The sequence below is a fragment of the Scophthalmus maximus genome, chromosome 8, assembly GCF_022379125.1.
Source record: "Scophthalmus maximus strain ysfricsl-2021 chromosome 8, ASM2237912v1, whole genome shotgun sequence".
Classification (NCBI taxonomy): domain Eukaryota; kingdom Metazoa; phylum Chordata; class Actinopteri; order Pleuronectiformes; family Scophthalmidae; genus Scophthalmus; species Scophthalmus maximus.
The window spans coordinates 12,423,955-12,449,362 of NC_061522.1; the positions used below are offsets into that span (position 1 = coordinate 12,423,955).

Here is a 25,408-nt window from a genome sequence, read left to right on the forward strand (position 1 = left end):
ACATGCAAATATTAAATGTTGAAGCAATAAGATAAAAATAAGAGACAGGATTATTAAAGTTATAAGCGGGTGTCTTCAAATTTTAATATTTGAGTCACTGAGGTAAGAAGCAACCTGCCAGAATGAGTTTGATGTGTTCTCAGGGGGCCACCTTAAGTGAACCGAATCCATTTTACACAGAGGTTTAAAGCAACCCTGAGGCTCTGCTACCAACACACAGCCACCTCTCTCCATGCCTGTCCCCTGTATCTCCCCAGTGTGCAGCCTCCTGTGTATAATAGCCATTGTGAGAGATATAATGTGCTGTACCGTACAGGGCTGGCTTCACACAGGGATTACACCTAGATGATTCTTCAATAGAGAATTTAGTCTCGGGCAGCCAGGCTTAATCCGCGCCCGTGGAAGCAGACCACAGTGCAGTGGAGCTGTGGCCTGATATGACAGAGAACAGAGAGCAGCCAGATTAGTTCGTACTAGGCAGAGGGCTGAGCTGGAAGCCGCTTGACAGGGCATCTTTTGACAGCTCCTCCCAAAGCTCTCCGCTCCCATATGTAGTGTGAGGCCTGAAACATTGTTCCCCTCACTGTCTTTTTGACTGTCTCTTTCTCTCGCTGCCACTCTGTCCCTGTCTCTCTCTGTGTGAGGTGAGAATGAGAAAAGGACAGGAGAGAGAGGGTGTGTGTGTGTGTGTGTGTGTGTGTGTGTGTGTGTGTGTCTGTCTGTCTGTCTGTCTGTCTGTCTGTCTGTCTGTCTGTCTGTCTTATCGCTTCATTAGCCTGTGGATTTCTGGGTCATTCGTAGCCTTGTTCCCTCTGTCTCAGATGCTGTAATTACCCTCACGTGAGTCACATCTGATAATTAAGATGGGCCGAAAAGGACTGAGCGGCACGCGCACACACACACACACACGCACACTGACACAAACACGCACACACGCTGTGTGCGATTACACGTGTGGCACATGCACACATGCACACACACATCAGTCATTAGTGGAGACTTAGCATGCAGAACAGTGCTAATGGGATTACCATTGCTGAGGGTCCGACTCATCAACCTCTTACCCCTCTCTCTAATCACAATCAAGCACCCTGAGGAGAACCGGTCATTTTTACATGATCTCTTTCTTTCTTTCTTTCTTTCTTTCTTTCTTTCTTCGTGTCTCTCTGCATGCCCACACACTACTCTTCAAGCGTAACTGAGCATCACACTGAAATGCAGTGAACACACACAGTGTCACTGAGTGTGTGTGTGTGTGTGTGTGTGTGTGGCACCTGCAAACACAACAGTGATGCCACAGCATCAGTAAGGTCTTCTTCTTTTTCGTGGAGACATGATGACATGAAAGTGAAAAGAGATTAGAGTAAAGTCTGTATTCATTTTTGCGAATCACAAATACATTTTTCTGCTTTCTGATCCGGTTGATCATCTATCGTTTCCCTTTCTTAGGGTTGGAACTATTGCTCAACTAGAGAAAGAAAATTAGTGTGTCGTTAAAGGAATAATTTCTTAGTTTAAAAAAGCAAAACATTCAAACACAATATGTCAATCCTGGACCCACAGCTAGTCGGACATCCTTATGATGGCACATAGAAAACCATGCCTTGCAGGGTAATAAGCACATGACGAAATTGTGACTTTGTTGTTAATTATTTTTATCCTTTGGTTGCACTGACATATATTCACCCCCCTCCATCTCAACCACTCTCTGCCCTCTCTGCCATCATCCGCGCACCCATTTCATCAGCTCATTTAAAAGTAATATTACCCATACCCATTCAATTTTCACCGTGCTGATTCTGTTGACTGTAATGGTAATGGAGATATCGACTGTGGAGTGGCGAGTGATTCCGTCCAGACAGTCGCGTTGAGTGGTTCGATGGAGAGGAGTGGAGGACTGGAGGGCGGTCTATGGTATTACATACAGTGTGCGAGGCGTGGGAAAGAGAGGCCCTCTGAAAGCCAAAAGCTTAAGTAACGCGACTCATACAGACATAAAGAGACAACTTACACAAACACACACAGACACACACACACACACACACACACACACACACACACACACACACACACACACACACACACACACACACACACACATGCAGTGGATTAGGATGGGGGTTTATGGAAGCACAGCATAGTAAGACAGGCAGAGACAGATCAGTGTCATACTTCATGAACACACTCTCTGGATATGTGTTAGGAATGTACAGAAAGATGGATTTGTTCTGAGGCGGATGCTCTGATGACTAGGGTCCATTCAGGGGCCGGCTCCAGCCATCTTTGTGCCCCCGGCGAGATTAGGATTTGGTGCTCAAGCGCCAGCAGCTACAACGCTAATATGCTGCTTATACACTGCTTCAGTATTAATCATGTAATAATGTCATATATAGTAATACACCGATCAGCCACAACATTATGACCACCAGCGTAAAAATCTGTGACGGTCCCCATCATGCAGCCAAAACAGCTCTGACCCGTCTGGAAATGGAGGTGCCCTGTGGAGGTGCCCTGTGGTCTTGGGACGTTGGTAGCAGATCCTTTTGGTTCTGTGGGTCCTGTGGGTTTTGTGGCTGGAGGCCTCCATGGATCTGGCACCGTCACATATCCTACATGCTTGATTGTATCTGGAGACTTTGGCGGCCGAGTCAAAGCTTTGGGCTCTTGGTCGTGTTCTTCCAGCTATTCCTGAGCAGTTTTTGCTGTGTGGTGGCACATTGTCCTGCTGGGTGAGGCGGCAGCCCGCAGAGAGTGCAATAGCAGGGGTCTGCTTGGCGTCTGGTCTGCAGAATACTCAGATGAATGCTAGGACCCACGGTTTTGGCCAGTGGTATTAATGTTTTGGCCAGTGGTTTTAATGTTGCGACGGATCCGTGTGTATCCATACCAGTCCTTTTACTTGAATATATTATCTAGAATTTCTTTATAATACTAGCATTAATCTTATTGCTACATTTTAATGGTAACACAAGGCAACATCCTGGAGTGTATTGGCCTTTCTTTTCTTCCTCCTCTCTAGTCCTTTTCGTCCTTGTGCATCCAAAGGCTTTAAATTATGAAATGGTTAGACCTAATAATAATTGAAGCTTCCCCCTGACTGATCCAATTTTTTCCAATAACCAGTCAATACCCGTTCTGGTCTTGGGTTGAGGGATTACATTCTGCGTCCTAGCCAACCACCTATATGTCCCCTATTTCGTCTATACCTGGCTTGAAATGTGATCACCATAGTGATTTTTATTCACCTCTATAGGAACATGCTGAGAACGAGTTATAATATTAATTTATCCAATAGTTTCCAAGACATTTCAGTCAAAACCAAAACGACAAACCCCATTACATAATTGGAAAAGTTAGAATTACATTTCTTTTGTCAATCCATCTGGTAGTCTGGTAGCGGGACTGACACTGACATCCAAATGAAGACCAGATAGGACCTGTGACAGACGAGCTGGACGAGATTAAGTTGGGGTGAGACTCGACTTCTTGCCAAGAGGAGGGAACAATGGAGGATGCTCAGTGAGGCGCCATGTCCCACGAGAGATGAGAGGGATTAAGAAGTAATTACATACATCTATTATCTATATAGGAAAATGTTATCTACTCGTAACCTTTTTTATTTATGAAAGGGAAAGTTCACCCAAATAAAAGATGACATGTCACACATATTTTCAGTTTTATGTGCTGAGGATTTTTGCGGTATCTAAAAACTTGTCTCCTCAGACATTATGCCACAATCTTGAAATAATGAAGGTGAGCTCGTTTACTGCTTTGAAAAAATTCTGTTTTTAAAAATTCTACAGTGACACTGGTTAATCACGGTACTCATTGACAACAGATGCCAGATCTTATGTAGTGCAAATTAAAAGATGTGCAGCTTATCATTGGGATTTTGTTTCTACAAACATTTGTAGTATTTGTAATGCTTTGCGAATGATGGTTTCTTAAAAAATCCTTTTTTTTTCGCAAAAATAGTGACTGAGCTCAGTTTATACTGTTCAGCTGGTGTTTATAGCAGCTTGTAAGTGAAAAATAGTTCAGTGCTATTGGAAGATTAATCACTGCCTTGAAAATTGGCAAAAACAAATGAATTCTATATCTTTAACAAAAAAAATGTTATAAATCCCCACCTCTAATTGTCATTGGAGCTTTCTTCCATCACTGTGGTCAGATCAGAATCCAGAATGGCTAAGGGAGTTTCTCACTAGCCGCAACCCATATCGTAAAGTTGTGTGTGGTGAAAATTAGAGAGAGCAGTTTACCTCTCCACTTTCTCGATTTGTTAATTTGAGCTAATTCGCCAGGCGTTGAAAGCTGTTGCGCTGCTGTGAACCGGAGCATATAGAGCCGCACACGGGCTGTGTATCTTGTGTGTTCTTGCAGCTGAAATGCATAGTGATACTGTCATCGAAGGCGTTGTCATATAATCCCTCAAACTCTGGCCACACACTGGTCACAGCTCGGACACACACTGGTCGTACATGAAGGAGCACCAGCCGTACGCTGACTGAGTGCCTCAATCTGTGGGCCGTCTCCGCTCGGGACCTGCTGCATCAGGCATGTTTTGGTCAGCAGACATCTGTCAGCAGCACGCAGCTCACTGGAGGTCTGCAGCTCCCCCGTGATCCCATCTTCTCTACAACTGTCAAATATAATCATCAATCTCTCCTTGGCTTCCTTTTAGATTCACTCTGCATATTTATGCCTGGCCTCCTCAACCCCTCCCCTCTCCTCCTCCTCCTCCACATTTCCCCTCTCTTCTTTCAGTACGCTGAAATAACCAGCAATTTGCCAATCTCTCCCACTACGACACACAATATGCACACACAGACACATGCGGAGGCATCCAGCCCGCAAGAGCTGCTGTGGTGTATAATGACAGATAATTGGCTATCGTGGGCTTCGCTCTCGGCAGCAGGAACCAATCACAGTGACAGCCACTTCTCTGTGACCTGTGTGTGTTCGTGTGAGTGTGTGCACGCTCGGCGAGCATGAGTATCTCAGTGCGTGTAGCGCTGATTTTGCTGTCTGCCTTTGTTGCTCTGTGTATAGAGGTAATTGAAAACCGAGCGCATATAATATGTAACTGACGGCTTTCTATGAAATGTATATCCCTTCATTACTGCATTTATGTAAACATAAATAAGCTATTTGACTTTATTGCATACATTTCAGTTTGCGCGTGTTCATAGAATTAATATTGGATACTGATCAACGTTTTAATGAATTATATTCATTAATATGATGTCACATCGATTTTTATGCTGACCCTTTGCTTTCACATACAAATGTAGTTCAGGTTTCTCCCATTTTTCTTGTTTTTATATTTTAGATGTTTCTAAACTGTTTCCACACACACACACACACACACACACACACACACACACACACACACACACCAGTCCAGGTGACAATGAATATAAAAGACCATGAGGTTGCAGGAACTGCATGCAGAGCTCAAAGACAGGATTGTGTCAAGGCACAGATCTGGGGAAGGCTACAATTTTTTTTGCTGCATTGCAGGTTCCCAAGAGCCAAAGTGGTCGCCATAATTCTTTGATGGAAAATATTTGGAACAACCAGGACTCTTCCCAGAACTGGGCGCCGCGACCAAACTAAGGAATCAAGGGAGAAGTGCCCTGGTTAGAGAGGTGGCCAAAAGCCACATGGTCATTCTAGTTGATTTCCAGAGATCCTGTGTGGTGATGGAAGAAAGTTCCAGAAGGGACAACCATGACTGCAGCACTCACACACAATCTGGGCTTTGTGGCGGAGTAGCCAGAATAAAACCACCCCTCAGTGAAAACACCTCAAGGTCTCTTAAATTTTGTCTGAACTCAGTACTGACTGTCATGTCTGGGGGAAACCAGGCAATGCGCTGCACCTGCCAAATCCCATCCCACCAGTGGAGCATGGCACGGAGAGGGAGACTGGACAAGACTGGGAAATCGGAACTGAGCAACTGAGTACAGAGATATCTTGATGAAACCCGGGGCCAGAGCTCTCAGGACCTCAGACTGGACTGAAGGTTCAACTTCCAACAGGACAGTCACCTAAATCCCACATCCAAGTCAATGCAGGAGTGAGTTAGGGGCACCGCTCTGAATGAATTTGGCCCAGCCTCTGCCTCAGACTCGAAATCTCTGGACAGACCTCGAAATGTCTGTCCACTAGCAGTCCCCATCCGACCTGACACAGCTTGAGAGGATCTGCAGAGAAGACTTGCCGAAAATCCCTTTATTCGGGTGTGCAAAGCTTGTTGCGTCATACCCGAAAAGACTTTTAGGCTCTAATCGCTGCCAAAGGTGCTTCAACAACGTACCGAGTAAACAAAGTACTCACGTCAATGTCTCCTTTTTTCCTGTTATTGCTTTCTCGCAGGGTATTGAGTTTCGATGGACGACTGAATTGAAAAAAGCAAAGGGGTCTGAATACTTACCGATGCACTGTACAACCTCAAAAAATGCCCATGTTTTGTACACGTTACCAACCGGTGCTTCTCTTTTCACATTCTCAGGCCTAATGCACCCATCTCGAGCATCCACAGTCCTGCACAATGCAGCCCCGCCATGCTTCACTAATGTGATAGCTGCTTAGCTCGTCATTTGTCACTCATTTTGATGGAGTCAGCAGCCCTGGTTAATGATCTGTCTACGCGCCATTTGTATAGAACCGGTTGACTCCATCTGCTCCAGACTGATCAGAATAGGGATTTCTTTTTTCTTCTGGAAAAATAATACTTATGTGCCTTTTCACACTGGGATGAATTGTAGCCAACATTATCAGCGACAGCCTCTCAAAGAACAACCATAGCTCAAGTGGAGGATTTCTCCCTCTTTTAACAGGCTCCCTCTGCTTTTTCTTTCCCTCCCTTTATCATTCACTCATTTATTCCTCGCTCCTATGTTCTGCCTCTCTTTCTCTGCCACTTCCTCTTTTCTCTCTGTTTTTTCCCCTCCTCTCTTCTCCCTCTTCCTCTCCCTTCCTGTTTGCACTGATTCTCATCTCTGCTCTCTCAACAGCAGCGAGCTCATCCAATCCACGTACACAGACTAAATGAGATCCTATGTGCGCGTGCGACGTGTGCGCACAGCTTTGACTTTTGTAAATATGATCTTTTGTATATTGCTAATACGTGGTACAATACAAAAAATATGTGCTCTTGTGTGCGTGTGTGGAGGCGGGGCTGTGTACTTCATCATACCAGCCAGCGCAATATTCCCAAATGCAATTTCCTCGATGTGAAAAGAGCAGCCTGGATGTTCATCATTGTATACTCCCGTCTTAGTGCTCAATAAAAGCTGCTTTAGAAATGCTAGGCCGGTCCCTCGTGTTGCTTTTTTAACTCTCGTCTCTCTTTCTGACTGCACACACAAATACAAACACACACATGCATGCACACAGGGTCATACCTTCCTCCCTTTTGTAGAACACAGTGGATCTGTATCCTGTGCATGATTACAGTGCATAACACAGTAGGTTTCATGAGTTTTATTCTTATGGTGTGAAGGTCCTCAGCTCATAGTCAACATATAAGTCAGCCGGGACGAGCTCATCTGTGTCGTGTTTTTGAGAAAATCAATTCTAGCAATGGAGATTTGTACAGTTATATATGGTTAAAATTTGTGTTTTATCGGCCGGCCGATAATATCGGCCGATGTTTGCGTTTTTTACGTGTATCGGCATCGACCGATCCGCGGCTGCTACGTTCGCCGATATTTTTTTGGGGGAGGGCAGATCCGGTCGCCTATCGGGCCCGGCCCCGCTCTCTCCGTAACCATTTACCCAGCGCCGTCGCGGTGCCTCTGCCCTAGGCTGCCGCGCTGCACGCCCGCCGGGTACCCAACTGAAGGGGGATTCAATGTCTCCCACCCCGCTCTGCCGCCGCCGCCGCCGCTCCTCCGACGACTTCTCGCTGGCTCTGACCGGCTTAGTCGTGGGTCGCGGTGGACGGAGCGCCCACTGGGTTTGTGTCTTTCTCCTTTTCCTCCAAACCCTTTGCCTCGTGGAAACTGAGCTTTTAATCTCGGGGGGGGCCGCCGCCGACGGACGGGCGCGAGGCTCGTGGTTGCTGTTTTACGCATCCTCCACGTCCTCGCGCTCTCTCTGCACGTCGGCTGGCTCTTCTCCCCCCGTACCCTCCTTCTCTTCCCCGCCTTTCCCCTCTCTGCTTCGGCAGACTGGGACTGGCGGCGCCCCCCGTCGGGCGCGGCTGCCGGTGGACTTTTTTAGTCTCCACGCTGACCGCGCCGCAGGCTTTGCGCAGGGGATCCCGTTCGCGGGCGGACGAGTCCCGTTGCGGTGGGAACTCCCGAGATGCTCCAGAGCGACGTGAGTCTCGTCTCCCTCGACACAGGGAGGCGAGCCACGGCCAGTGTCTCCTTTTATGAAATTATGGTTGTAATTGCCCAGGTGCAACCTGCCGTCTCTAATACCGGCCAAGCCGCTCAAGGTTAAAAGCCCACTGCACCCTCACTTGTCTGGGTAAAGACAATCACTGGAGAGTCGGTGCCTGAAGGGATTAATGACATGGTGTGAGTAGCCAGAGGCGAGCATAGTCACACTTACCCAGCGTTGTTCCATGCAAACCAAGAGAAAAGAGGTGCGCGTCTATTAAAGTCATCCATCTTTGTGTACGGGAGTCAGAGTCAAATGTCTGTTGGTGGGTAAGGGTCAAGTGTATGAGAGGGGTATTCATCGTCAATTATTAAGGCAGATGTGTGTGTGTGTGTGTGTGTGTGTGTGTGTGTGTGTGTGTGTGTGTGTCATTGCAAGTGGTGAGAGTGGGTGGCACCGTGGCTCTATGATGCTGAGATCAGAAGCAATTATTGAAATGTCAATGGCACCCTGCTCATCAGGCTTAGCCCGGTCTTCTTTATCAAGTCAGGTAAGGGTGTGTTGAAATGCTGCGAATGATGTTTATTTCATCTACTGGTTAATCTGCCAATTCATTTTCTTGATCACTTTAAGTCGTCCAAAGAGTCCGAAATCTTATTTTCCAAAAGAAAAGAAAACAATAAAAGAAGATATTCTCATTTTGAGGTTAGCTCACATATATAGCAGTGATCAGAAAGAATGCTTATTAGTATTCTGTCAATCGACTGACATATTCATTAAATCATATTTTCAGCTCAGCTCTTATGAGCAGACTCCTTTTCTTTCTGTCTGTCGCAGCCCAGTGACCAGTTTGTGAAGAAATACTACTTTCAAATTGCAGCTGCTGAACTTGTCAGAGGTGTATGAGTAATAAAACTAATGATGGTTTCCCAGGTGTTCAACTACCAGGGAGCTTGCACTGGGCATGCTGACTCCCCGTCATGCCCTACTGGAACACCGCAATATAATGGAGCCATCATTAATGTTAGTGGTTGCACTTGTTATTGGTTTTTCCTGTTATGATGAGTCAAAATATCTGCTGTGGGAGAGGTCCACAGTCACAGGGATAATGGTCAGTCCAAGATGTATACAACAGTGGATACAATCTCCCCGGTGCCCCCATTAGTCCATTGTTCTTCTCAGCAGATAAACAAGCCCTAATTGTTCCACGGAAAAGTTCACCAGTCCTGCTGCTGTGAGTGGCCTCCTGGCCAAAGTCCACCCCATAATTTTAAAAACCCATTAAAATTGGAATAAATTGCTAATAAGTCCTCCACCTCATATGACGAACTATGTGGTATGCAGGGAATCAGCAGGATCACTTTACAGAATATAAGCAAATCAATTTAAAATACACAAACTTGACAGGCTTACCGGGTCGACAGTAAGTCAACCGCTGACCTCTAGTGAACATACATGTAATGGCGGCTAGAGGCCTGCGGTCTTTTAAAATGACCATATAGGTCGTAATAAGCTGCTCGAACAAACAACCTATACGGTCTTTTTTTGGTGGAGGACAGTCTCGGAAATTGAAAAAGATGCTTTAACATCTGCCGGCCCCATAAAGTTAAAGTGTTGACCCCCATTTTTGATCCAGTTTTCACGATACAGTATGACTGAGATATTTGCGTTTAACTTTTTTTTTTTGTAAATATGATTATGGAGTTGACTTAAGATTTATATTTTGTCTGTGACACTAAAACAAATCCCATTTTCTGTTGTTCTCCATGTGAAATATAAAGTCATTAGGTTGAAAAACAAAGACATTTTTGATATAGTTTCCTTTTTTTTTTATTGGTCCCAGTAATCTTAGGACATTGCAGCATTCAAACCCTTCATATTACCTAAAGTGGAGAGTTGTCACTTTCCCAAATTGGTATCTTGGTACAGGCTTTGAGAACAGTGATGTGTGCGGCCGGGTTAGTGACTGTAGACAAAGAGTGCTCAGGAAAAAAGGCAGCGTTCATGCATGACTTAAAAAACATTGAAAACTGATAAATTAGTTGGTTGACAGTACACACAGTATGCCTGGAGGGAGCATGTGAACCTTAGTGAACATGAGTGTGGACAGTCATGTGTTGACACAGACAGAAAGCATCCATGCAGGCACGCGCACGCGCGCGCGCACACACACACACACACACACACACACTGAATATTGAACGCACATAACCATACATTTTTATCAGTGGATCACTTGAATATTTAATCAGGAGCGGACATAAAGTGATGTAGATATTGATGTTGAGAAGGCACTGGGGTGTGAAGCAACGAAGCAAAAGCAACAGCATCATATGCAACACAATTTGCAACTTCAGGATGTATTTATCAAGAGGTGTGCTCCCAGCTCAGTGCATGTGCACTGCTTGCATCGCGGTGCAATATGTCATGAGGCCAATCAAATACAGCTCCAGATTTTGATTGAGTCAAGTTATCTCGATAGCAAACCCCTTATCTCTGCTGAGTTATTCTTTTTTGAGTGTCTTTGTGTGACTATGAAAGCTGCACAACTCAGTTCTCCTGTCCCTGGTGTGTGTGGAAGCTTGCGCGTGTGTGTGTGTGTGCGTGTGCGTGTGCGTGTGTGTGTCCAGCCTGAGGTTGTGTTTCCTTGCACCCACTGAGCTGAAGAGTTTCTGCAACAAAGGCATGATTTCGCTCCTCCAACTCATTTACATGGCGCTGATGGGAATCTGCTGCACCACTGATTGTGTTTGGTGTTCTAGGTCAGCACACCCAAATAAGTGTGTGTGTGTGTGTGTGTGTGTGTGTGTGTGTGTGTGGCGCAAGTCTATAAGCCTACTCGAAAACCCCTTTTAAAGTCTATCTCTCCCTCTCTTGGATATCACTAGACTTCGTAAAAGTTTTTTTTCTACACCAAACAGTGCACGTGAGCTCACATCATATAGCATGTGCACAGAATATCTTTTAAATGTGCTAAAACTAGTAAGTGCCAGTGTCGTTCCACCTTATTGGACTTTTGTCACAACATGATGACGCCTGCAAGATCAACATGTTATAAACGGCATATGCATACTGTTTTAATCTCGTGCCATCTGGGCAGTTTTGGGATTTAATTTTACAGTCTTCATGACACTGCACTGCAGTTAAAGCTGGCATTAGTGGGAACCCACTAAATTATTTTTCCTGTGATGTCCTAAAAGAAATCTCCATATGTGCTAATTGTGTCCCTATGTATACTGCAGACCACATTTTGAACTGTTGGCCCGAATAACACAACATACCAAGGTAATGTGCAAGTTTATCAAGGAGCTGCTCCTCATTCAAGATTCGATCAAGTCAATTTGTCGATCTTTCCCTCTAATCTCCAACAGCAAACATCCCCCAGAGTTTCATTGTTGGGGTGGAAAAAATCAGCAGTATTGAGTTTTAATTTTCACAATAACTGAAATTAAAAAAAACAACACTCTTTTTTCCACATGTAGCATCGTTATTTATGGTGTCTGTTTGAACCTGCATTTGATGCCAGTGCACCCCTTGATGATGTCATGTCAGACCTGAACACAACCATGTGACCGACTGGCTTTGGGGTTGGCATGATGTATTCAGCGTGCTCAGCGTTGAGCCATCATCCACCTACATCCACTTGTCTATCGGGGCGACTTCATCTCTCACAGTTGGGTATTTTGGGGGATGATGACAAAGAGAGAGAGAGAGAGACAGATAGAGAGAGGTAGAGAGAGAGAGAGAGAGAGAGAGAGAGAGAGACAACCGGATAATCGTCTTTTTGACGAACGCCACATTATGGACCCCCCCGCCCAAAAAAAAAAAAAAAACGTCGCGAGGATTACGCACGGGGGTCTGCGGCTTTAAATCTGCCTCCAACTTCACTTCAGCCACCACAGCTACTGTACCTCACTGAGTCGTATAGCCGACTCACCGGGTATAGGAAATAATTGGAGCGAGAGGAGGAGAGAGAGAGAGAGAGAGGGGGAGAGAGAGAGAGGGAGAGAGAGAGAGAGAGAGAGAGGGAGGGAGGAGGAGGAGGAGGGGGACAGAGACGCACGGTGCCGGATTATTTGGGCAGAGCGGCTGCAGCCACGGTGGATGTTACACAGACAGACGACGGACCCAGAGCTTGAATCCATCCAGACTGCGAGTGTTGTTGTGTTGTCCGACGACTGCTGCTGGTGCAGGCTGCTGATATGGTGAGCGCGCGTCTCCCGTCGCGTCACGTTGTAGGTCTGCACATCACTGTGCCGTCGACGGGCACATCGGCGCGTAAACTTCGAACGACAACCCCCCTCACCGGCGCCCATCCGTTCAGGGGTGTGTGTGTGTGTGTGTGTGTGTCCTCTGGATATCAAACACGAATGACTGACACCAGTGATCTGCCCCCCTGCACGAGCAGTTATTGGTGTTGTTTTATCGGTGTTTATTTTTGCTGTAAAGTCGCACTAATGGAAAATCACTGTGGTTTTTCTATCGCCTGGCGCGCGTCCGAGCCACTCGGTGGATGAGTTCGGACCGATCTCGATATCGCCTCATCAATGGTGTTCAGTAGAATCCATCTTTCATTGTGATGTGGACTCGGAACACAGAAATTATTGAGCTTGTTCTTTGATTTCCTGCGGTGCCACAGGGTTGTTTTTTTTAACAGTAAATACAGTTTTTTTTATTTACTGCACCCTTGTCATTTTTTTATTATGAGATTATTATAGTTCGTTTCGCTTTTAAAATGAGGTGTTTTTTAAAAAAAAAAAAAAAATGTTGATCACAGATTAAGGAGGCTGTAACGCTGGGGATTGGTGCTCCCCCTCAGAACATGCTCAGAGGTATTTTCTCACGCCTGAGCCCTGTCACGGGCAGGGTGGACATTTAATGGTGTGTGTGTGTGTGTGTGTGTGTGTGTGTGCGCGCGCGCAGACATAAAGCAGTAGTATTTGTAAATGGCTGTCAGTTGATTCATCCACTTTTTTTATTTTTTGTTCTTCTTTTTCTTTTTTAGAGTGGGCTGCATGAATTTATGCAAAACTGCATGATCACTTTAGACTCAAATAGGATACAGTGAATTATGGGGCAGAATTTCTGTCTGTGGATTTCACTCCACCAGCCTGTTTCCAATCCATTCAGGCACAATTTAAAGAGGCTTTGTTTTTTTGTGTGTGTTTTGTTTATGTTATTACAATTTCCATGAAGCACATGCCCTGTTTGTCAGTGTATATGATCAACTTTCACTCGTGAAATGTTATGATAGTCTACAGTTTGCATTGCTGCAATTTTGATACATGCAGATGCGTGACAAATTTAATGTCCTCCTTATGCCGCCGCCGTAACTCAATGACTGTAATGTGCTGAAGATTTTGTGTGCGTGTGTATGTGCGTGTGTGTGTGTGTGTGTGTGTGTGTGTGTGTTGGACAGTAGTCAGCAGTCTTGCTCAAACATTGTCAGCATTACAGACCTCACAAGCTTACAAATCAATCAAGCAAGTACTTCTGCAGCAATTAGGCTCGAGTGTGTGAGAGCGAGACATGTACGTATACACAAACACCCGACAGCGACATTAAAACCTGGAGGCCGACTGCTTTTAATGCTGTGGCAGATAGCTTGTATTCTTTTGACTTAGTCAAGCCATTAAGCTATGGAAAATACACTAAACACTAACATTTTCCGTTCCTTGCATCACAGCGGTGGGTACCTTGAAAGGCGCTATATAAATCCAAGCTCTCATTATTATTATCGTGATCATTGAAATATGTTTTAAAATCACATTACTGATGGTTCAGGATGAATGCTTTCAGTTTTTGCATCTGGTTTGCCTGCTCGGTGCCTTAAGCCATATTAAGTGTAGCTGTGAAAATCCCCACATTTGTTTCCAGAGTGGAACAATTACATGATATTTACCTGAATGATCAAATGACCGATACGATTTAAACAAGTCGGGGTGTTGTGGTTTTTTGTGTGTGTGGCTAAAGGCTTATGTACATAACTGATTGTTTGGGAAATGAGTATTTAATGCAAAAATGTGTTGCGGCTTTGAAAGAGTTCCTCACAGGAACGGACTCTGCCTCGCTCATACGTCGGGGCTCATCAGGCCGAGTGACTACAACCTGTCTTACGACCGTGGCCTGCGGCTCTAAGTTCAAGGAGGCTCCCTGTCACATGCCAGTCTGTGGGTGAACAAGTGCTTTACCCCAGCTGATCTGCCACTGTGTTCATGTGCTGTGTGTGTGTGTGTGTGTGTGTGTGTGTGTGTGTGTGTGTGTGTGTGTGTGTGTGTGTGTGTGTGTGTGTGTGTGTGCACGTGTGCGCATGTACGTGCATGCCACTGCAGCTGTTCCCTCTCTCAGAGAGAGACTAAGTTTCTCAAGATGTGAGGGATGCCAGTGTCTGCAAAGCCAGCTGTGTGAGTGTGTGTGTGTGTGTGTGTGTGTATTGCTTGTTTGTCAGCACATTTCTGCCTGCGCATGTACACACACACACACACACACACACACACACACACACACACACACACATACATATGCTGTGAAATGGCATGTCATTGCCCTGAGGGTTGGGTCAGGTTAGGAGAGGTGAGTTTAAGGCCACGGATGTTGTGAGTTGGGTTGGTAATTATAGTCACTGCGCTTTTGGTTCCCACAGAGCAGGCCAATGCAGTCTAAACCAGGAAAACATGTGCAGGTCAACAGAGCCACATTGCTTCCAGGGTCAACTCGTCCTGCTACAAACAAAGAACTTGGCTGAGAAAAAAAAAAAAATAGCACAAGATCAAACAGAACAGAACAGCACAGAAAAAGACTGGTCTCCTCTTTTTCTTTAAAGCACAAGTTGGCCTCATTGCCCGAGATGAGTGCGTATAAAATAATCATTCCTACAATGTTAGGGCTGCTCCTCAAGAATCAAAGTGCACATGTAAATGTTTTCAAGGAGGCTATTTTCAGACACAGACTTTGTGGTAGGAACAGACTGTAACAGTCGGAGTGGGCCGGCGGGAGGCTCCGGCTTCAGCTACAGTTAGTCAGCATCCAGCGCCGTCGCCACTCGCAGAAGTGAGAGGATATGGAGCCGCGAGCGGTGGAGGAGGTGGACAAGCAGCTGAGAAGAGTGGAGGAGGCACAGCGCTGGTATTGATTTACCCGACGGTCGGAGGGGACGGCTTCCAATCTATCTCGGCTCTCCCTATATCATCTGTCCACCGCCCGCTGCCTTCCTGGGTTTTTTCTCCGTCAAACTTTTTAGATTGCACCAACTTTCCCATAGGTGTGCGAGAGCTAAGCCTAATCAATAATATGTGTTCCGGCCATCTCGCTGGTTGATTCGTCTGCTTCCGGTTTGATCTATTTGTTCGTGTTACACCTTATTGCCATTTTTTCGCACCCATCTCAACCCTTCGTTTTTTCCTTTAACCCTCTCTTGCCTTCTTTATGTTGTCATTCGTGAACCCAATCACGCCCACATACAGGCTGTGAATTGGTAATTCATAGCAAAGATGGATTCACGTGCGGAGAGCAGCATATGGTGAGATATTAAAAATTTAACTCAAGGCTGTCCTGCCTTCGTCTGTTCTCCACTCAAGCAGGTTCATCTCTCTGTTTGTTTCCGTAGCTCCTCTCGCTGTGTCTTCTTCCTTTGCTCTCGCTCTGTCTGTCTTTCTCTCTGTACAAGTTGTTTTTTCATTTTTTTTATTAGATTTTTTTTTTTTTATCAAAGTGTTGTCGTGGCAAGTACATAGCGAGCAAACATTTAGCTCATGGACATTTTTAGCCGGGCTCTGCTCACTACGCCATAACAGAGACGCATTGGCATCGGATTTCCATATTTATTACATGTGCTGTGTGTGTGTGTTTGTCTGTGCGTCTTTGTGTTGGATCTTTGAGAGAAGAGGCATAAGATATGGGATAAATGGATTGAGGTACAGACAAAAATAGAGAAAAGAGAGATAAATGGATAGAGAGAAAAAGAGACAATGACAGTGACAGTGTTTGTGGTGGGAGCGTGCCCCCCCCCCCCACACACACACACACACACACACCCCTCCCCTCCATGTTCCAATCAGAGGGAGACACTCTGAAGGAGCCAGGCACAACCACAACAATTCTATATTCCAACCGCACTTGCACACACAAACTCACAAACAGACAGACTCACAATCGGAGCCAAACATGTTGAGGCTTTTATCCACCGTCAAGGCTGAAAGTGTTTCCCCTCCTCTTCCCACTCTGCTCCTCTCAGTGTCTTCCTCACATCTACTGTCCCTGTCTTCTTCTCCCTGTCCTCCTCTCCCCCCCCCCCCACCAGCGCTCTCTGTTCCTTCTCCCCCGCCTTCTATCGCCACGGCACACATGATGGTTTGACGAGGCAAACTGGTGCCAGACCACAAAGCCTTATTTTCCCTCTACAGTTCTTTTCTTCTGCTGTTCCTCTGTCTCCCTCTCTCCCTCTATCTGTCTCTCTCCACCCCGCCTCCTCCGCCTCCTCCTCGTCCTCGTCCTTACGACTACACAGTTTAATCTGCAGCGGGGGCTTAGTGGCACGGCTGCAGGACTTCCACATCACTTCTTTCTCCCGTCCAGAGGATTTGCTGCTGTTTGCAACTGCTCTCCTTTGGCCCCGTAGGCCCGCTGTCCCCTCGCTCCTAAAGCGATTTACTTATTTTAAGATTTATATATTTTAAAATTTCCTCCAGTTTAGATTTTTTTCCTTCTCCTTTTATGCCCTCTTTCCTCTCCCCCTCCCCTCGCCTCCTTTATACAGTGGTGACTGTGTGCCATGTGTTTGCATTACATCGTAGTATTCCCTCCTTCCATCACTGTCCCATCGACAGAGCCACGACGGACAGTTGATGTCTGTGAAACCGCTGTCATGAGTCGCTTTTTGTATCTGCAGCGCGCAGATAAAAAGATGGGTCTCTCAGCCGGAGTTTGCTCCGGTTTGTGAAGCGACAGAATATGTAACTTTATTCACTTGAATTGGCAGCCGTCCAAACCTCTGCTCTTTGTTCTTTTTCTTTTTCTTTCAGCAACATTTTTGGCGCTAGGCAGTCACCGCTGTGGTATTTTTCCTAGGGATGACTTGTCAGTCAAACAGTTTATGGGCAGTTTATTGCCTCATACTTTTTCTTGAATAATATTATGCAGGTGGCACTCTGGTTCTTTATTCAGCTGCAGCATCTATCGGTGTACATGCTTACTTTTCTAACCGCTCTTCGCTGCTCCAGGAAAAACTTCATGGCTCCAGAGGATTTATTTTTTTCTTCCTTGCAAAGAGTTCCCCCAGCTCCCCGTGATAAGAACAATAAATGTAAAGGCTTTTTACGCGAACCCGGTATGAAGGAGTATTGTGTTATATCAATTGGCGATGGAGTAGCAAATCAGACATTTATATGAACATTTCCTGAATGAATATTTAAGGCCAAAGCGAGGAATTTTCCAGTCCGTTTTATGAGTGTTTGCTCTGTATCCTCTTAAGGAGACTTTACCTCCGCTCTCCCTGCCAGAGCTTTCTTGGCCCAGTCTCACAACCTCTCCATTCACAAACAACAGGGCCAAGCGGCAACTGCGTGGCTCAAAATGGCTCCCACCAACCACCCACCGCACGTTAATTCTATTAGTCTCTCTTAGCTCCAAATTCTTCTGCCTGTCCAGGATTAGCCCCTGCCACTGGGTCAGTAGATTTTCAATTAATAACTCTGATTGTCTTTTCTTTTGTCTTTCCTGCACCAATTGAATCAGGATAAGACTGTTGAAAGAGAGCTATTTCTTTTGTCCCTCCATTTATCCTGCATCCGGCTGTCGTCCATTTCTGCTCTCCTTCTCTCTGGGGGGCTGAGAGTCCGACACAAATCCCATTTCTTGTTGTCCGTGTTCAGAAATATGTTCTGCTTCCCCATCTCCCTAAGACTCCCGATGGCACCTGGGATTAAATGATTTGTGATGCAAGTGTGTGTGTGTGTGTGTGTGTGTGTGTGTGTGTGTGTCTGTGTCTGTGTCTGTGTGTGTGTGTGTGTGTGTGTGTGTGTGTGTGTGTGTGCGTGCGTGCGTGCGTGCGTGCGCGCATGGTCTTTACTGTCAATCATGATTGTCTAGGGCTTCTGTGTGTAACGATAACAGTAAAGACTGACCTCAGACGAGGTTTAAAAGTTCACAGGACGGGAGTATCCTTGCGCCATGTGGTCAGTACCGTGTGCATCTTTGTGTGTACGTCCCTGTGCAGGTGTGTGCGTGCGTGCGTGCCGGCAGTTGCTCGCGTGCGTGCAGATGTGCGTGTGGGCTTGTGTGCGATGAGTAATCTCTTTACAATACCAAAAATTTGAAATTACTAGACATGCTCTGTTCTCAGAAGACAGGATGCCACCGGCTTGAATGCAAATACTACAAACCTGACCTGGATTGTCCTACTGTATCTGGTGGATTAGTGTACACTTCCTTTATTTGCTTATGAGAATGCACATACATGTGTCAGTGCGTGTATGTGAAGGGCTTATACACATATATCCATGCTCAACATACTTTCGGTCTGCAGATACCTGCTCAACACTTAATCGTCACAGTGTAAAACCAATGGTTTTGCATGTGGTGGCCACAGACAATGTTCTGATCCTTCCTGACTGATTCTTCTCTAGTTTTGTCTTCTTCTAGTGTCCTTGTCACTGCTGGTAGCATGAGGTGGTACCTGCAGGTTGTGAAGGTAGTCCAGTTCCTCCAGGATGGCATATTACGAGTTGCCGTATTAAAATTCGTATTAAAATGGTGTGATTTTAAATCCAGTCCTAAGTGCGTTGATTTTGGTTTCCATTGCCCATTTTTACGTCCTTTTGTTCTCAACTAATGATACAATGTACATCAGTAAAGATGGTCAACATAAATAATTTGTTCATCAAGATCTGATGTGTTCCCTTAATTTTTTTGAGCAGTATATTTAAGTCTCCTGGAACACGTTTGGTCATCAACTTTGTTCAACCCTTTGGTGAAACTTGGTTAAGTGATATAGTGTTACAGTCAGTCAGTTTAATAATCATAATGGAACACTATAAGACATGCCAATGCATGAGATAAAAACATACCAACACAGATTCTTTGCATGATTGTCCTGTACCGATCCTTCAGCTTGCAAATGTGCACAATGGAATAATTTCCTTTCCTCTCTAATGTATTCCAAACCCCCTACTCAGCATTCCCCAACTACTCCAATCTTGGATGGCCTTTAGACACAGGAAGTGCCTTAGCAGCTCTCTCAATATCTCAATATTAAATTACAGCCGTCATTTAATACATCCCCTGGTGTAGAGATTGGCATCATCTTCCCTCTGCATCCTCTGACTCTCCCGGCCAAAGCAAAGAGACACCTAACCAACTGCCAGGCTCCCCCGTGCCTTTCATAAGAAGCTCCTGTAATACATTTATTGAAAATAACAAGGTTGTGTTCTAGGGTTACAGACAGGGGCTCTGCCTCTGTCTCGGCTTGAACATCAATAATGTTTTCGTTTTTTTTCCGATTTATTAGATAGTGACAGTAGAGAGAGACAGGAAGTGCCAGGTAGAGAGGGGGGATGACACAAGAAGGGAAATAAAGATAAAGCAAAACAAAACAAATAATACATAAATGAAGGAAGAAGGAATTTCCATCTCTTTGTGTGTCTTCTCAAACGCCTAAACATTTAAATAATAGGAGTCCCCTGGCAACCAAATAAGTTTATCATGAAAACTTGATTTGCTATTCACTTGTTGTAGCAGCGCATGTTTCCCCATAAGCGACTCAGTGACACTTCAGTGAGGTTCAGAACTCAGTCACAGCACAGATTGATCGGTCTTCTTCTTCACAGCTCTGTCAACTTGTCAACCTGGAACTGTCTGTGCTCCCCAGTGAATGTGTGCATGTCCACATGCATGGGGGGGTGTTCTTTTGCATGCAGGTGTGTGTGTGAGTGTGTGTGTGTGTGTGTGTCTTTTTACTGAAAGGCAGACATAATGGGGCAGTGTTAAAAGTATGACGCACGCATATACTGCATATTTGCACACGGTTAAAGACACTAGCATGCCAGATTATAATCTAATCTGACATTTCTTGACTGATACGCTGATTCGCAGATTACAAGACCAGTCTGTCATGCCAGCAGCATGTGTATATGTGTGTGTGTGTGTGTGTGACAAGGAGGGACATGTCACACGGGAGGCGGGGGTGAGCTTGAAAGAGAAACAATTATGCAAATGAAGTTTGCAAAGCTACATCTCTCTGATGGGAATTCAACAGCATTTGACTGCATTCCTTTGTCTCAGTGCATTTCCAATCAGTCAACAGTCCACCTCCATGTTGCCATTAACTCACACAACACTCACAATGTCTCCCGCATGCACAGGCGCACGAGTGAGGCAGTTTATGATAAGCCTGCTTACTCCCAAATGGGCCGCCACACTCATGCACAGCCACACAGGGAGCATACATTGAACTCAACAAATTGGCTGTCCAGTGTGCGCACAGCCATCATGGTATGTTTTTTTTTCCTGTTATGCCGTGTGCTCATTGTAAGCAGCCTCGTCGTGCCGCTCTGCTCTCCTCACAGACTATTTAGCTGCGTCTTTGCTGCGCTGGGTGGCAGCCAGTGAAACGGTGCCGCGCATTGTCGAAGGCTGCTGGCTGCCATTGATTTGGCCCAGCAGGCTTCTGAGGATACACACTGTTGCCCTGCCAGCTAGGCCCAGGGAAGGGGACCGTGATGTGTGTAAGCGTGTGTTTGTGTCAGATATAAGGAGAGAGGGGACTGTAAAATACAATTATTGGACTTAACAGTGGGTGCGGCGTGTGAGGACAGGCCTCATCGTGAAATCCCGCTCTGCAGCCCCGTCTGCGCTGACTATATATCCTGAACCGTTTAAACTCCTTTGGGGAAACTATAGGAATGTCCAGAGCGATCAATTAGCTGTTATGCTTTTTGTGTGATTTGTTGTGTTTGCCCATAAAGGGAGAGATGGAAAACAGCTTGTTCAGAAAAAGAGCTATTTTCTGGACTACTCGTCCATATTTCCGCTGTCATCTCTCCTCCTCACATTTTTTTCTCCCCCCACACTTTGACTCCTCAGACAAGCTTTGAAAAACAAACAAAGGGAAGCTGGCATCGGACTATAAATAATGCAGGGACACAGATTGAGGTCAAATGCTTTGGATTCCACAACACATACATACCCCTGAACGGGAATCTCATGTTCACACATACACGCGCCGATTCACGATATACATTGCGTACAATAATGTGTATTCCCTGGAGACCAGCCAGTGTGATAATGAAGTGCACATGCTCACTGATTACACAGTGTCACATATACAAGACGTGCACGCTGACGCTCTCTTCACGCACACACTCCCGCCGTGTACATACACGGTCTGTTTACTGCCTTGATGTCCCTCGATGACAAAGCGTGACAAACGAGTTTGTTCAGAGCACATTTAGGTCTCGTCGCTCCCCCCATCTACCCCCCTTCCCTCTCCTTTCCATAACTCCGACAAGGGCAACTCAGCCGTCCTCTCTGTCCACAGCTCCTATCCATCAGCACGCTGCCATAACCTGCCGCTGCCCCATGATAGATTAGTTTTCCCGTGCTGATGTATTGGCCTATCACACTTTGAGGAAGTGACAGATTAGATCATTATGTCCTTTATGATTATGTGAGTTTTGAGTCTTTATGATTATACAAGTCTTTGTTTTTGTTGTTTTTTATGTTGTGTTGCCGACACAAGTTTGTGTGAAAAGGAGATGAGAAGAATAGTTTGTGTCTGTTTATGAGGAGGGATGAGAGAGAAGGAGTGTAAAAAGCCAATGCACATAAAAACAAACAACACACCTTTGTTTGCTCTTTGTCTACTCTTTGCAGGTAATATCACAATATCTCCACCCTCTGATGTAAGCGGGGACATTATAATGCATTTCTATTTGAAAGTGGAAGTTTGATTCTAAAGGACGAAGAACGAAAAAAGATGGCTGTGCTGATGTGACACTACGTTGTCCACAGGAAATCTGAGATTCTTTAAACAACGAGACACGAGCCACATGCTCTTGCTGTTGAGTTTTTGATTGATATGGTTTGACAATGAATGTATTTGATGGGCGTGGTTTATAACTATATATGATTGCGTAAAAAAGACTAGATCTGCTAAAATGCCGATTCACAAAACTAAAAACCAAAAGATTCATGACCGAACGATCTTCTCCTCGCGTTGGTGTTCACATTTGAGCCGACACCTCACTAGAATAGACATGTGTTCCTCTTCAGTCCATTCTCCATATCTGAACGTATTTCTACAGCTGCCCATGACACAGCATTAAATTCACTAACTACTATTACATGGATATTCTTTTTGATAAACCTGTGGTGAACCGTAGTCACGCGTTTTTTTAATCCTGTGAAGAGAAATTGATGTAATGGATGCAATAGACTTGTATTGCTTAAGCTAAATCGCTGATAGATTACATTGATATGATGGCCCGTGCTGTAAGAGGCTTTGACTCGTTCACATTGAAGAATATTTCAGTCTCCTTTGTCTCTGTAGCCTTAGAAACTGCTCTTCAGACATTTGTAGTCTAAACCTATACGACCATCAAACAGCTGACTCCCTTGTTTCGAGGTGCAGCATTTCAAAATATCTGGCTGCGGCTGCATGTTATGAAGTTTGTCCTCATCTCTAATCCCCAAAAACCAGCGCACACACATACCGTGTCAGGGTATCATATTATATCCTCCGATTCTGCACTTCAACATTATTGGATGCAACTTCAATACATAAGCCCTTCTTTCTTTTTTTTAAACCAACCCTGAAATCAATTCCACAAGTAATGCATGGCTCCAGGAGTCAAAATGATGAAGCTGTTGTTTGACCTTCTGTGGAAGTGAGTTTATACAGTAGACAGTACTTACAGTGCATGTGCTATGTTTTAATGTTGGTCTTATTCAGCCTGTAGGCTTTCTCCCTGACCCCTGACCCCTAAATCCCCTCCGATGGCGCAGTGTCATGATTGATGACGTCATTAGGAGCATCAGTGGCACACAGACTCTCTTTGATTGACAGTGGCCCCTCCGCGTCCGTCTTTCCTCTGTGGCATGTGAAGCTGCAGGAACATGACTTTCTGCATATTGGTGTGTATTGAGGGCCTCATATCAGTGTGTGTGGGTGGGTGTGGGTGTGGGTGTGGATGTGTGGGTGTGTTATGAGTGAAAGCTCCCCATGGTACCCTCCTTTCCTCCTCAGTATTCTCTTCATGGCTCCCAGTCCCCTCCAATGTAAGACAGGCTCTGCATCGCTGTCACTAGCCATTATAATGTATACAGCACCATACAGGGCTGCTCTCCTCTGAGGCCTACAGATCAGACACACACACACACACACACACACACAGACACACACACACACACACGCAGAGGAAGACACATTCACATATGGTCTATACAGCATGCATGCACGGCATCACACATCATGCACTATTCAGTCTCTCTGGCTCTTCTTGCTTTGGTTCCCTTTCCCCTCATCTCGCAGTTGTTTCATATTCCCACTCTCATCTATAGTATATATAAGTACATTTAGGCCACACAATTTTGTAGGTGAATTTTGCTTATTTCAATTCCATGCTCTCTCTATTCATGCTTATATCGAATACTGTATATATTTATCTGCTAGTTACTGAAGCTCCATCTCATCCAGCTGCAACACTGTAGGGTCCAACTGAAATAGCTTGTACTCATTTTTTAAATTATTGTTAATTTTCTTATAGTACAATACTGTGTCCTATTAGCCATCTGGAGGGGTGTGGATGCGTCTGTGTTCGGCTGACAGCAGATGACAGGCTGAGCTCCGCTACTTGTGCGTAAGATGGGATGAGATAAAGGAAACAAACTTGTTTCAGTAGCTCATGAGCCATGAGCAGACAGCTTGTGTGTTCCTGACATTTATTATTGAAAAGAGCTAACAAAACTCAGATTAAAACAAACATAGAGGGTGCCATTATGAAACCCAAATAAGATAAAAATCTAAATCAATCAATCAATTGTTTTGGGTTTTTCTCACAGGAAATCACAGAACATGTGATGAATGCTGCTTAATTGTTAAGGCATAACAAAGTGATAAAACAATAACCTACAGAATATTATAACACTAGAATAGGGTCCATTTTGTAATACTGAGTAGTTTTACTTTTGATGCTTTATGATACGTTGATACTATATGTACATAAAGCACCTGTAATTCAGTAAATGGAGGACAACGATGTGATGGAGTATTGTCGTCATTCTCATACTTTTTTACGTAAAGGAGTATTTTGACTTAAGTGAATTTATAATTATAATATTTTTTAGATCCAGTGGATTCAATCTCTACATTGGAAAACGAGTAGCCTAAGCATAGTATTTCTTTTACCAGCAGCATTAAATATCCTTCCTTTCTTCTCTCTGTGATTTTCTCTGCTGAATAACCTTTTAACATATTTCCGGTAACATTCATCACTTACAGATTAATGTAGGACATAGGTCAGGTTTTTTGCAGTAACAGAGAAATAAGATCCAAATCTTTGTAACATGACATTAGTTGTTTTTTCTCATGGAACACAATGAGTAACCCTGCTGTTGTCTGAAGAGCTGGATGGCAGCAGATGGCAATCATGAAAAAATATCCTTCCTTTCTTCTGGCGCTATGGATCAGAACTTTTTTTGGAGGTACCTTGAGAAACTCTCTCTCTCTCTCCCGCCCGCCTTTTCACGCACACACACAAACACTGCAGGTCCAAACTTCCTTTCTCAATGACATCACTGAGTTGTGGTGCCCCCAGCGGCGGCAAGCCTAGGAAGGGCCGAGGCACTGGTGCTGGCACTCGGATGTCTGATTTGATGCAGCCTGACAACCAAGGACCATTTGGGAGCCCTGTAACCACGGCAACTCCCATCACAACATTCTGGGTAGTTGGTTGACGGGGCCAGCCGGGGCCGGTGTTCCTTGCATCCATTTTTAATGGCCAGTGTACTTAGTCGCTCTTCATGGGCCTGTCTCCCCGCGGTCCCATCTCCGTGAAGAGGAGGCAGCCGCAGTTGGTAG

At 45.1% G+C, this 25,408-nt stretch overlaps 1 protein-coding gene across 26 annotated transcripts in view; it reads left to right on the plus strand.

Annotated features, from left to right (window-relative positions):
* ptprdb (protein tyrosine phosphatase receptor type Db) overlaps positions 1-25,408 on the plus strand; it is a 135,082-nt gene that overhangs the window by 38,446 nt on the left and 71,228 nt on the right. The window contains exon 1 of one of the 26 annotated variants that reach the window (XM_035637772.2): positions 12,387-12,542. The exons of the other annotated variants lie outside the window; for them this stretch is intronic. The gene's annotated coding sequence lies outside the window, so the exon portion shown is untranslated. Of the gene's footprint in view, positions 1-12,386; positions 12,543-25,408 lie in introns of those variants that run through there. 26 annotated transcript variants of the gene reach the window in all.